This window comes from Chrysemys picta, chromosome 2 (genome assembly GCF_011386835.1).
Source record: "Chrysemys picta bellii isolate R12L10 chromosome 2, ASM1138683v2, whole genome shotgun sequence".
Lineage (NCBI taxonomy): Eukaryota > Metazoa > Chordata > Testudines > Emydidae > Chrysemys > Chrysemys picta.
In genome coordinates, this window is record NC_088792.1 from 282,483,340 (window position 1) to 282,498,348 (window position 15,009).

Sequence of the window (15,009 nt, forward strand, 5' to 3'; positions counted from 1 at the left end):
AAGGCCACAACCAAGTCAGGGCTCATTGTGCTAGGTGCTGTACAAACATATAATACATTTTAGTCCCTGCCCAAAAGAGCTTACAATTGAAAAGGTAAAATAAAACTATCCAACAAGACAACTAACAGGCTAGAATGCAGTTCTGGGGAGATATTATGATAACCACCCTAGCTAACTAGCTAACTGGAACTGCCTACGTTTGTACCAAAGATCTAAATACCACAGACTTGGGTTAAACTGGTGACCAGGCATAGGATAGTCTTGGGCATACATAAAACCTCCAAGGCTTTGAGTAGTCATTCATATCTGTTCTCTCAGCCTGGGTGGGGTTAACCTGATGACCCATCCTCTCCCCTCCCTTTGCTTTCGAATGTGTGCTTAATATTTTAGATCAATTGGCCAAAAGTAAGTTTAATATTTTCCCTCCCGCACCGGTGTAGTGTGAAGTTTCATTCGATGTTCAATTAGTCAAATGTGCACTTCATCAATATGTATTTGTCACCACAGGCATTTGCTATGTCTGGCCCAAAACAACATGAGGACTCTGATTGTCTAGAGCGTCTTTTAGCCTTGCAGCTGTTTTTTTCTTTGCATGGGAAGCTTAGATAAGACACTAGATAAATTGGTTAATTAAAACATAATCCCCAGATATATGGGAACGGATAGTTGGGCTTGCTGTGTTACTTCTGATTGTTAGTTTAACAAACCACTAAAGATGATATAATTGTATTTCCTGGCATGTATGGAGGTGAACTGATCTTTTTTTAAAGCAGATTTCTACAGGAATATCACAGCAGAAATACTAATGTTGTTACATTTTAAAGTAAACTCATCCCTTTTAGCTCAGTCTCTGTGGCACTGAACTTGGCTAGAAAAGTCCCATCTGCCCTTGCATACAGAGCTAGATAATCACTTGTCAGCATGTTTTGATTTAATTTAGTAAACATCTTCATAATTATTTAACAACCGACCGCAACGAAAGCATTGGCACAAAGAGTGGCTTCTTCGCAGTTTGCTTATGGTAATTGTCCCCTTCATGATCTGGCTGTATCCATCTTCTCCAAGCAGGGCCGGCTCTAGGTTTTTTGCCACCCCAAGCAAAAAAATGTTTGGCTGGCCCCCAACCCCAGCCCTGGGCTACCCCCAACATCCCCCTGCCGCCCCAGCCCTGGGCTCTCCCCCCCCACCCACACCCCCTGCCGCCCCAGCCCTGGGCTCTCTCCCTCCCCCACCCACACCCCCTGCTGCCCCAGCTCTGGGCTCCCCCCCACCAGTGCTCCCCAAGTCCCCTGCTGCCCCAGCCCTGGGCTCTCCCCCCACCTGCACCCCCTGCTGCCCCAGTTCTGGGCTCCCCCCTTCTTCCCCACCAGTGCCCCCACACACACCTCCTGCCGCCCCAGCCCTGGGCTCTCCCCCTTCCACCCACTCCCCCTGCTGCCCCAGTCCTGGGCTCTCCCCTGCCAACTGCACCCTCCTTCCGCCCCAGCCCTGGGTCACTGGTAACTCGCTCCCAGGGCGGGTCATTGAGCAGGAATTTTAGATGTGCACAGAACACAGACAGGATTGGTTCCCATATGGTTACATAACTGCAGTAAAGTGGAACAACTTTCAGCTTGTCTGATTGGAGGATATCTGGCTGCATGTTATAAGACTGTCCTCCATAAATGAGGAAAAGTTGAGGTGCCTTTATTATTCTTTTGTTCCACTCTTTGTTTCTATGGAGAATTTGCCAATGCAATATCACTGTCTTCCTTTTAAACAAATAAAACTAAAAAAAAAAAAAGCAATGGCTGTTGACAATAGCAATTCCAGTCCTAATAACCACCGGGAAGCATTTCTTGCTCAATTTTATCCTACTTTTTCTACAGCAAGTTACAGTGGATCAGTATATTTGATTTGGGAGAAATGAAGTAACAGCCGCCCGAATTGAGCTTGAGCACTCCTGAATTTTGAGGTGTTCAAATCTGGAGGGCAGGTGCTCGATTCCCTTTCTGAATATTAGCTAAATCTGGAAAGGAAAAATCATTTTCTGCTTCCATGGCTCAGACGTGGAAATCCTCCTACATGCCTGGTTCTGTATCTAAAGCTGCCCAGGTCCAGAGCCTCCCCTCCCTTACTTTTCATTTTAAATTCTAGTGGGATCCACATACCTCCCTTGCTAGGCTTCAGATAGAGAGGGGCACTGTCCATTTAGTCTTTCTTTGGGGGCTGCAAGGTGAGGTCACACCAGTATCCCTAATCCAGTCTGGGGACGTCTTCAGAAGGGGATATCTGGGCCAAAGCCTTCTACTCCTTGGGCATACTTGTTCCCCGTTCCCAGGGCCACCCCGCTCTAGCAGTGAGCTCTCCATTCACAGCAAGCTGCAGCATGAGGTTTCAGCTACCTCCCTCCCTCCACCTCCCTTTCCTGTTGGTAGTGGCCAAGGGAATGCTGGGAAATGTAGTTCTTTCCCTGCTCCAGGGCTGGCTGTATAGCCAGGGAGCTAACCAAGGAACTACAGCTCCCAGGGCTCCCTGTTGGTTTTCAGCTCCCATGCTGGATCCTTGCCGCCCCTGCAAATGGGCTGCCCCAAGCACCTGCTTGCTTTGCTGGTGCCTAGAGCCGCCCTCATCTCCAAGTTGACCAGAATCTTGCAACTAGGGTGACCAGACGTTCCGATTTTATCGGGACAGTCCCGATATTTCCTTCTTTGTCCCGCGTCCCGACCGATGTTCGGTCGGGACACTGGACAAAAAAGCAAATTTGCCCTCCGCTCCGGCGCTCATGCCCCCCCAACCCCGACTCCGCCCCTTCCTTCCCCCATTGGATCTCTCAATGGAGGGAGGAGGTTAGGAGGAGGGTCGGGCAACTACTAGGAGCCTGGGAGGGGAAGGGAAAGTTGCCGCGGCCCCGCCGGGAAGGAGCCGCTGGAGCGCAGCCGAGCGGGAGAGGCGCGGGGCTCCCTGCCGGCAGCGGGACGCGCCGCATGTGCCCACGGCGGGCTGGGGAGCGGGAGGCTCTGCAGGGCTGGGAAAAGCCCTGGCTCCTGCCCGTTGCCCAGCCTGGAGCCCCGGGGAGCCCCTCAGGAGACCGGCCGCTGCTGTGGAGGCAGCAGCCGGGGCTGGCTCTGGCCCGGGTGGGCAGCGTGAGCCGCCGGAGACACGCGGCGAAGAGAGGCTGCGGGGGCGAGACTTGTCCCAGGCAGGGAGGCCGGCGGACAGGGGCGAGGGGCCAGCTGGGGTCCCCATAAACTTCCCCGCCGCTGCCAGGGAGCCCCGCGCCTCTCTTGCTTGGCTGCGCTCCAGCGGCTCGCCCCGCCTGGAAGGAGCCGCTGGAGCGCAGCCGAGCGGGAGAGGCGCGGGGCTCCCTGCCGGCGGCGGGACGCGCCGCATGTGCCCACGGCGGGCTGGGGGGCGGGAGGCTCTGCAGGGCTGGGAAAAGCCCTGGCTCCTGCCCGTTGCCCAGCCTGGAGCCCCTCAGGTGACCGGCCGCTGCTGTGGCTCGGCTGTGCCAGCCCTGGCCCCTTGCACGCCCGCGCCGCGGCCCGCCCCGGACTTTGCTTCTTGTCCCCCCCGCCCTCTTTATCCCTAGCCCCTTCTGCATCGGGGCCAGCTTTTGCCCTGGGGTGGGCAGCACGTGCGCCCGGCGCGGCTGGGGCCTGCTAATGCTCCCCGCCCCTGCGAAACTCCTTTTTTTTTTTTTTTTTTGCTCCGCCCCCCCTCCGCCCCTCCCTGCGTCCCGATATTTCATCCCTGTGATCTGGTCACCCTACTTGCGACTCATTTGATTTTTCTCTGTGGCACCTTAGAGACTAACGAATTCAAGGTCTCTAAGGTGCCACAAGGACTCCTCACTGTGTTTGTTGATACAGACTAACACGGCGACCACTCTGAAACTTGATTTTTCTCTGTAACAGTACTCAGCATTTCTATAGCACATTGTACATTTAAATAACTGTAATAGACATGAAATAATTAATCCTTCCAAAAGCCTCCTGTGAGGCAAATGGCAAGTAGTATTATGGCCATTTTACATATGAAAGAAACCAAGACAGGAAGATGAAGAGATGTTCCTAAAGTCACATATCAAGTGAATAGCAGAGCAAGGTTTAGAAATCAGGACCGCTTAATGCCCACCTATGTGTTTATTCCCCCATACCACAGATCCTTCCTCTGTTCCTCATGCCTTCCTCATGTAAACCATTGTGCATGGGTCTTTGATGGTGCTCATTCCCTTGGAAGACCTGTGTTACTGACTCATTTTAGCAATTCAAAGTCAAGCTTAAACTTTTTCGTTGTTCTAATTCCTCTACTTCTTAATTCCTCTTAGCTCTCTCCTTTCAAATTAAGAACAGGAGTACCTGTGGCACCTTAGAGACTAACAAATAAATTTATTTGCTAGTCTCTAAGGTGCCACAAGGACTCCTGTTCTTTTTGTGGATACAGACTAACATGGCTGCTACTCTGAATCCTTTCAAATTATGTACCATGTACAGGGCTCTGGGGCTTCTTTAGTATGCTTTACTAAAGGCACGTGACAGAGCTGAGGCAAGGATAACCCTTACAACATTCATATTATGACCAGATTTTTCCATCTGTGCCCGATATGGTAACTGGGTGCATAGGAACTTAGGACTTGCTCTAGTGAATCAGATCTGTGATCCAACTAGCCCAGTATCCTGTCTCCTGCAGTGGTCAGTGCCCGATGCTTCAGACAGATGTTCCTGTGCATATTTTTCAGGCGCATTCTTAAGCATATATCTGTTTGGAAAATGTGGTCCCATAGTAAGGTACACAAACACTGGACGTGAAATTGTGGCTCCTTTGGAATCAATGGGAATTTTTCCATTGATGTCAGTGGGGCTTGGGAGCTGTTTGGTTGGAAGCTGAATAGACAAGGTACCAGTGCATTTGCCTCTAACCTGAGGTCCTTGCTCGTTTCTGGCTGAGGAAAGCTACTCAGGAAATGTTGCTTAACCAGTGCCTCAGGATGCCCCCTTTGCTTAATCAGCGTTGGAGACATTTCTAAAAGATTCTAAGTGATAAAGACTAGATCCTCCTTAAAGATTCTGCTTTGGGAGCGTCCAGCATGTCTCTTGGGGCAATTTCTCCCTGTAAAAGTTACCACCTGAGTATTTCATTGATAGAATTCTGAGGTAGAGAGGAAGAAGGGTCTTGTGGTTAAGGCCCTGGTCCAGGACTCATGAAATCTAGGCTCTGGCTTTGCCCCAGACTTCCTGTGTGACCTTGGGCCAGTCACTTTATCTCTCTGGACTTCAGGGGATACCAATACTTCCTTCCTCCCACATTTTGTCTATTTAGATCGGGGGTGGGGAACTTATGGCCCACGAGCCGCATCAGGCCCATTGCTCAATTTCATCCGGCCCGTGGCAAGACTTGGTCCCGTGGGTCAGAAGACCGGAGCCTTGGTGCCCTCCCCGCGGGGCGGAGCTGCGAGCGTCAGCTCACCACATCGTGGGCGGGAAGCCCCGAGCCTTGGCGCCCTCCTGTGGGACTGTGTGTGGCCTGTGATTGATTTTTTCTCTGGGTCTATGGCCTGTTATAGAAAAACGGTTCCCCACTCCTGATTTAGATTGTCAGCTGTGGTGCCGGGACTGTCTTCTCCTATGTGTTTGTACAGCACCTGGCACAGTGGGGCCTCAACCTCACTTGGGACATCTGTGTTCTATTGTAATTCTAGTACTACCAGCAGTTACCACAGTGATGTGTTTCCCCACATAAGGAAGCTGTGAAAGAGGAATGTCATATCAGTGGGATTTGTTATATAATCACTTAAGACCCTCTCTTTTACATCCTCACAATGAAATCAACAGGCATTTTCCTTTCAGGCAGGAACTTCTTCTCGTATCAGAATGATGCAGCGCTGAACCTTTTCATTCTGGAACTAAGGCTCAGGTAACTCCTGTTCAACTGATTCTGTCCGATACTGCCAGCAATTTACAGAGCAGTGTAATTTCAAGATCTAAGTCTGTGTTTGCTGAACTGTTAACGCTGGATCACTTGATTATGGTGCAAGGCATGGCCATCGCTAACCTCAATCATGCTCTTGCAGGGTCTGTTGCAGTCTATGTAATGGGGACATTTGTAGTTGATGGATCAAGGTGGTCAACTGAAAGGTGGTCAACTGAAAGATGGGCTTTGCTTGCCCAGCATCTTGACACATTCTTTTATACCCTGACATAAATTATCTGGTCTTCCTGCTACAGGTTTGCACAGCAGCAAAGGCACAGACTGTGTGTAAGCCCGAGGGCACCTGCCTTTGATTTTGGGCTCTTGTTACTTTTCTTTTATACTGACGTTAGGTAGGCTCATGGCTTTTGATCTAAGCAAAATATTAAACTCTTTCATTTAAATCTTTTCTGCCTTAACACTTCCCACATCAAGCCCTTATGCGGGAAAGCATCTTAAATCATAGCAAGGCTTGGAAGGATTAGATTTGTATCAGTAAATGTCGATAAACATTAATTTCACCACATACAGAGAAAAAGACGATGTTTCCATCATTAATAATAGAAATTTACAAAGAAGCAAAGTAAGAAAAATGCTGCTTGAGAAGTATTAGAGTTTGATTTAAGGCTAAAATTTTGACGTATGACGTTAACCGTTTGTGTTTTAACAGTTATAAAGCTTTAAGTTTTGGAATTTGAATGTCTACTGACGTTAAATAATGATTGCCCACATAATTTCCTGTAACTGTGAAAATTTAAATTGATAAAAATAGAAAAAAACTGCTTAAAAATAAACACAGATGTGAGGCGCATGCATCATAAATGGAGCGGGGTGAAATTTTTTTGCACAAAGCTCCTTTTCAGTGAAAAATGCTGATATGGCAACATCTAAATGTTTTGTTAATTCACATCAATTTCAATGACTTCTTCACTCAGGGGGAAAAAACCCTAAAAAATGTCTGAAAAAATCTAAATGTTTCATTTAGACATTTTCAGAATGAAACAGTTTGATGTTTCAGCTTGAAAAGAATTTTTCTTTCAAAATTTCCTTCAGTTTTATTTTTAAAATATCAAAAATGTTTAAAAATTATTGACATCAAAACAAAACATTTTGATTTTGTTGAACCAAAACATTTCATTCAACCCAGAAGGATTTTTTCTCAACTTTTCAAAATAGCCAACAAACTGAAAAATCCATTATTTGCCCAGCTCTAGTTGTAAACATAGCAGCAGAATGAAACATTGATGGTCATAAACCATGGTTACAAGCAACCTATCAAATTACTGAACTTTATAACAATTGAGTTCCACCAAGGCCTTTCACATAGGCCATTGAATATCCAGCTTTGAACAGGTAACCAAGAGATGAAAGCCACATATTCCATTACCAGCCAATCAGCAATCTAATCTGCCACCATAGTTTTCTATTGTGGTGTGCTGTTAAACAGCTGCTGTGTTCCACCCCAGAAGTAGCTGTTTTTCTGTGATAGGTGAAATGACTTACATAAGAACATAAGAATGGCCATACTGGGTCGGACCAAAGATCCATCCAGCCCAGTATCCTACCTACTGACAGTGACCAATGCCAGGTGTCCCAGAGGGAGTGAACCTAACAGGTAATGATCAAGTGATCTCTCTCCTGCCATCCATCTCCATCCTCTGACAAACAGATGCTAGGGACACCATTCCTTACCCATCCTGGCTAATAGCCATTAATGGACTTAACCTCCATGAATTTATCTAGTTCTCTTTTTAACCCTGTTATAGTCCTAGCCTTCATAACCTCCTCAGGCAAGGAGTTCCACAGGTTGACTGTGTGCTGTGTGAAGCAGAACTTCCTTTTATTTGTTTTAAACTTGCTGCCCATTAATTTCATTTGGTGGCCTCTAGTTCTTATATTATGGGAACAAGTAAATAACTTTTCTTTATTCACTTTCTCCACACCACTCATGATTTTATATCCCTCTATCATATCCCCCCTTAGTCTCCTCTTTTCCAAGCTGAAAAGTCCTAGCTTCTTTAATCTCTCCTCATATGGGACCTGTTCCAACCCCCTAATCATTTTAGTTGCCCTTCTCTGAACCTTTTCTAATGCCAGTATATCTTTTTTGAGATGAAGAGACCACATCTGTATGCAGTATTCAAGATGTGGGCGTACCATGGATTTATATATATCTATATATACCTATCATGCAAAGCTCTTCGGAATCCTTTGGAGTAAAAGAAGCTATATGAATATATCAGTTACTGAGATGTACTCCCCATGTGATCTCCACCTTAATGAAGTTTTTTTCTGGGAATTAACATATGCATGAGTCTGTGATTATTAATACTGCTGATTCTGTGCCAATCATTTATTATTATACAATCCCCCCCCACCCCCGCACACACACACACACTCTTCTTCTCTTCTACCACACGATAGATGTAGAACAATTCCTGTAGTCTGATGGATGCTGGAGCAATGGAGTGATAGTAGTTCACTGTGACAAGCTTATTCTCAGCCACTACTTTTCTGATAACCACTTTGACCCCTAAATTACAAACTGTGCTGTGCACAGAAGCCCTGAGGCGGAACGGGCGATTCTGATGCTCACACTGTTTGCAAGAGGCTGTGGGACAACAAAGCCGGTCAACAAATCAGCAGCAGGTTTGTTCCAATTGGCTGGACTTGCTCTGTTTTGTTCTGATTGGCTAATCAGAGTAGGGCTTAGTCATGCATGTAAATTGCTTTACAACATACCGTACTTGTTGCGATGCCACTAGCTTCTCGTGGGCTGAAGTTCTGCAATTGCTAGATGCAAAGGGCTCGGTTCTGCCATAAGAAATATGGGGCCCAATTCACAGTTGCTCCCTCCCTATGCTTGGGGTATGGCTTTAAACCACTTTTGTGATCCCCAGTAGTTTGACTGAGGCCTCTCTAGCCCTGGGTATAACTTAAAACAGCTTCAGTGCTGCTGTGACTTTATGCTCCACTTCCCATGGCTGCCTATGGGCCTGGGAAAGAAGAGAACAGCCTTAGAGCCGTGTTCTCCAGGCACACGCCTTTGGGATTGGGAGCAGCATGAGACCTCATGCCAACTCTACACAGGCTGGGAACAGAGGCTACATTTAGGAGGCTCTTTTTGCCCACTGTCGAGCTCCATTATACTGCCAGCAGGGTGTAAAAGGGCCCTAGTGAGGCTGAGAATCAAGCCCATGGATTTCAGGGTGAGCTGAAGTCTCTTGGTCTTGGGGCTGAACACAGGTCTGCGAGCCAGGAGTTCTAATCATACATTTTCATGCATTTCTGTCCTTCTTAGCCCTGGAAAGAGAAGTGTCCAAAGATAGAGGGTAGCTGTAGATTGCAACAGCGATCACATGAGAGAGCCTGTTCTTGCAAGAGTCCGTCCTAATCTTATTCTGAAGACTCAAGAGGCTTGACTCATTATAAGCTTAGGATAAACTTTTAAACTGTCAGTTGTTCATTCAATGCAAATCAAACTTCTAAAACCATTGAACACACAATATCCCTACAAGGCAGAGCTAAGGTCATTAGCATCCCAGTTTGACAGGTTGGGAAATTGATGTACACAGCGGTTTAGGTTTACACTTTCAACAGTGTCCGGTAACTGTGGATGACTCAGGTTTTCAGTAACCAACCTAAGACCTACAGCATGATTTCCAGAGGTCCTGAGCACCCACAGCTCATGTCAACTTCAACAGGCCAAGATTATATATATGCTGTCATGTTATAGGGTGCTGTTGTACTCCACCCCAGATCGGGCTGCATTTCAGTGGCGCCTATATGTATATAGTTATGAAGCGCTCTCATATTTGTCAGCAAGAAACACATGGCAAATGTTGTTATTTTCCCCACTCACAAGTGCCAAAAATAGATCCTTCCTCATTGTCAATATGGCTTTATTTGTTGCCAGTGATGAGATATGGAAATCACTGGTGCAATAACTGTAGTAGTAGAGGTTTTTGCCTTGGATAAACACTGTGATTTATATCCCAGGGAGAGGGATGCCACCGATTCCAGTGTTCTCACTGAACACAATTTATTTCCTAATTAAACTTTGCTGTCAAATTGTCCATCCTGTCATTTTTAATTCTGCAGCTAATATCCTAGACAACAGAATGCTTAGGCAGAATGCTTTATACCAGTGGGGCCCAAATGAAGAAAGATGCCAGTGTGTGTGTCTCTGAATAAAAGGCAATAGTCTATCAGGGACAATCATTGGTAAGCAGGACACTTCTTCCTATGACATGCAAAGTGTAGAAATCGGCCAGTGTTTGGTGACAATCGTCCTTCATCTTGCACAGATAAGGGACTGGGAGCAAAATGGCTGCAAACTGGGAATATGCGCAGCTGTGCAAAACTTTTGTAAGAGACCCAGAAAAAAGACAAAAAGCTCTCCTGCTTTGGAGTTTGTCTTACATGAATTCACATGCAGACTGGATTCTTTGAAAGGTTTGTTGGGTCAAAGTGAGACTGAATTTCATGTGGGCTGGGGGGGAAGGGCAGTTTATAGGGGAAAAGCATCTACATATATGGCTCCCATTACCATCACATTTGAGTAGCTCACAATACCCCGATGACACAGGGAAGGGCTATTAACCATGCTATATAGATAGTCCTAGCTACTGGACCATTCTTCCCCTCTGAGATTTTGCCCCAAAACTAGACAACTATAAAACTAGTCAGTAGTTTCGTAGGGTTTCTACCAAAGCTCTTGGCTTTGTCCACACCTGAGAGCCTCAGCAAAACACAGGGCAAATGGCGCTGGAAGAAATCGTTCCCGCAAGTCACTGCAAATGGACAATGCAATGTTTCACCGGAGTCTAACTATTATTATTGTGTGTCCCAGGAGAACTGTTCCCTGGGAGGTGGCCCATAGCCATCTAAAGAAGAAGATTAGGTCATTCTCCCTATGACCACACTTGGGAAATGTGCCTTATAAAGCAGTTTCAATGGCAGGTTTACACAGATGAAGAAGCTCGTTCCTTTCAAATCCCATTTTAAAACAGCCTTTGGTTTGTGAAAAAGGCATTTGAATTTCCACAAATCACCCCCTTGCTGGTTTTAAAGCTGGTTTCAAAACCATCTAGGACCCTTAATCAAGTCCTCAGTAGTTTAATTATTACTCATTTTGGGGAGTAATATAATTGTAATTAATGATTATATTACAAAGCTCTCCCTGGGTTTGTATTTATAGTAGATCTGTATTTAACCCATCCATCCATCGTGGGCTTCATTTTCCTCTCCCCGGACCAGCGCCATGCAGTCTTCTGGCTGCTAAACAGTGTGCCCTCAGCCTAGGGGCTACAGGCAATACTGAGGACTGCTGCTGTAAAGACTACAGAAAACCTTGTCAAGGTGAGCGAGAGACACAGATTAGAGACAGCCTCAGCAAATCCGTCCCAGGTTTTAACAAAGGCGGGCATGCATTTGGGACAAGTTCTGGAAGGTCTAAGGTAGCCATCCAGACAGACAAGATGTGCTCATCAAGGGCCTGATCCAAAGGGCCTTACGTCGATGGAAATCTGTCTTTTCACTGACATCAATGGGCTGTAATAGTGGATCAGGGTCTTTGTTTCTTTCTTTTATTGTGAGTCTCAGGGCTCATTTGTGACTTTTCAGTCCAGCCCCCCTAAGGGAAAGGCAAAGAAGGAACCTGTTGCCTGAAGCAGGTACAGTGACTTTTGGAGCTGTAGAATGGTGTCCTCTCCCCTCTGCGTCTGGCCAGCCCTTTAGCCAAGGCAGTGAGATGTGGGGCCGTGTTTATGCCACGTCCCCCTGCCCATCCCTTCCTGCTTAGTTGCAAGTGGCTAGAGCTAACTATGGTGCTAGCTTCTCAGTGTTGTGCTCGAGGGAATGCACAGGACGGGATTATGTCCAGCAGCTTCATGGCTGCACAAGGGAACAGGGCTTCCTCCCTACTTGTGCCTCTAGACAAGGCCAGACACCATCATGTCTCTTCCTGTATTAATTCAAGTCAGTAAACTGTGAAACAACATGCATCCCTGGATGAGGTAGCTGCAAACTTCTTAGAGACATAATGAGCTTTGATTTGGAGACTGCCTGACTTACAGGCCAGAGGGCACCACAACTTGAGGTAATTACCAGCTCGGTTGCTTTCTGTGCACATATTTTGCTTTATTATATATATTTATATATTTCCCCTTGTATCTATTTAGATCTAGTTATTTTATCCTCTAGATCAGAGGAATGATGCACTCTGCTGTTATTTTACATGGCAAGCCAACATGAAAGCTGGGGAGATCTTAGATCTGTATCCGTCTATCTAGTGTATGTTGTTGTTCCAATTAGTATCTTCAGGTAAATCCAGAAATATCATCTGACAGAATTAATATCCCGTCAAGTCTCCCAGTGATTAGCATCTCTAGCTTTACAGTATTCTGATGAAGGTGAGCAATAAAAACAAACAAATCAATCAATGAGGATTTCTTTTCCTATAATATCATTCCCCTAAAGTCGTTTTGGTAACATGAAATATTGCTTTCCCTCCATCGGAGTCAGCTACATTATCCTTTGTGTCTTCCCCAATTAAAAATTCTCTATTTCTTTTTCATGCTCCTAAAAAACACAAACCCCCCAAACCTTCCTTGTTTGCCAGCTCAGCAGGTTTTGGAACACTGCTTTTCTGTCTCCTAAACTTTCAATATTTGGGCATTGCATTCGAATGCAATGCTCTGGACTATTCTTTGAAACCAAATCTTTCTCTGATCCAGGAAGCCAATTCCAGTGAAGATTAGAGGACAAATTCAACACGGGTGTAACTGCACTGACTCTGTCTGTGGGAACCAATGTGCCAGACTCAAGGAGAACATGTGGGTCGCGGCCTCCAGCAATATGGATTCTAGTCAACTGCATGGAGAGACCAGAGGGGGAGGCGGACTCTGTGTTCTTCTGCAGCCCAACCCCGTCCATAGCAGCACACCACGTTCAGCAGCCAGGCTGCCATTGGCTTTAGGCATTAACATCCTTCAGGGAAGAGCAGTTCTGAAGGCTCCCCCCATTTGGGCTGGCTCACATTCCCTAGGGGGACAGACAGCTGCCCAGATATTGTTGGAAGATGGGAAGTGTCTATGTAGATAGAAAGGAGCCCTCCACATGGGTCCAAAGTAGCTTTCCCTGCAGATTTGCATCCCTCTACACTATATAGTTGGGGGCAATATGTGGGACAACGATTCCTTCATCCCCGAAGAAGTGGGCTGTAGTCCAAGAAAGCTTATGCTCTAATAAATTTGTTAGTCTCTAAGGTGCCACAAGTACTCCTGTTCTTTTTGCTTCGTCCCGCTTGTTACAAATGACTTTGTAGTCTACAATGTTTTGCAGACACAAAAACACACCATCACCGGGGGGGTTAGGGTTTTGCTTTTATAGGCAAATTAAATATGAATCGTGGTGGCAGGAGGTTCTGTATTTATAAATGATCAGGGCTGAGGGTGACAATGTGTCCCTTTGATATTATATCTAGCACAATGTTTCAGGGGAGCACACATCAGACGTCTTCCCTGCTCAGTGAACTCCTACGTCTCAGAGTTACAAAAAGCACTATAAAATGGGTCCAGTAGCATTTCCCGGCCTCACGGGTATTGTGAGGGCAAATGCATTAAAGATCATGAGGTGCTCTGACACCATGATAATGGGGACCATAGAAATAACTAAGGAAGAGAGGTAGACTTGAATGACATTGCAACAGTGGTAAAACACAAAACGCTTTGTTGCAAACTGGAATATGACTGTGTAGCAATGAAAAGATTAGAGCTATTAGTTTAATTTACTTTTGTTTTAATTATCTAGAGGAAATTATTCTGAGCTAACAGATTAATTTATTTTCACTCGGGGCTGGTTATGATAATTCACATAAGCTCTGAGTATTAAGACACTGATGCTGTGAATAAGATAATCAGACTTATTAAGAGGGAGAAAATAAACAATAAAAGAGTGAAATTGGGAATGAAAGGAAATATTTGGAAACGTGCAGCAAATGCACAGAGGCAGTTTTGACGCAGCTGGTTTGAAAGACACCATCACTGCTTTAAAACAGTCAGCATCCAGCCGTCAGTGTGGATTCCCCTGGTCGCATACTTCTCAGGAGACAGCAAGCAATAGGGCTAATCTAGGGACCTGCTCAGCTTGGAGTCTGCCTGTCTTCCAAAGTCATGCTGCTGTCTGACCTCTGGCCCCCTTGGAATAAAAAAGGGGGCTCTTTATTGGGGCCCTTAACTTCAAAGTCACTTCCCTTCCCTTCAGCCCCAAATGACTTGAATCTGGGGGCCTGCAAGGCACAATTTTTTAGCCACGTTTTGGGGAAGAAGCATTTATAGATTTAAGGATAAAAATCTACTTGGCAAATGAACTGGCTGGGCCCCAATGGTAGGGAATCTAGGAACTGCTGGGCCAAAGCAGACCCAAAGTCCACCTGGTCCAGTATCCAACCTCTGACAGTGGCCGGAACCAGATGCTTCAGAGGCAGGTGTAAAAACCCCCACAGTAGGCAGATGTGGGGTAATCTGCCCCCCACATAGGTCTCATCTGATTGTTAGAGACTGGGCTGACACAGGGTTTGGATTCATAGATTTTAAGCTCAGAAGGCACCACTCTGATCATGTAGTTGCACCTCTTATATAACACACACCATAATACCTCACCCAGTGAGCCCTGCCTGTAGAGCCGGACTTTGCGATGGAATTGGGTGAGGATGGAGCAACAACCAGGGTGCATGGGGGTGAGGTGGGGTGGGGGAGGAAGACTGGGGGTGGGGGGGTATAATGGCTGGCTGGCGGCCCCGGGGAAGGGTTGAAGAAAGAAGCAGGCGAGGGAGCCAGACCAGCCACTGAGCCAAACAGGAGATAGAGATGCTGGTGCTGAGAGGAGCGCATTAGAACAAATGATCCCCTGCTTCACCCGCTCAAGAATTCCCCTATGGATGGTGCCTTTATCTACAGCCTTCCGTAATAGGTGCTGCGTGCACGGCACTGGCATAGGAGGCATTGGACTCCAAGAGCCGCCCTCGCTCCCCACTTGCTCTACAGGGCAGGAAGTCAT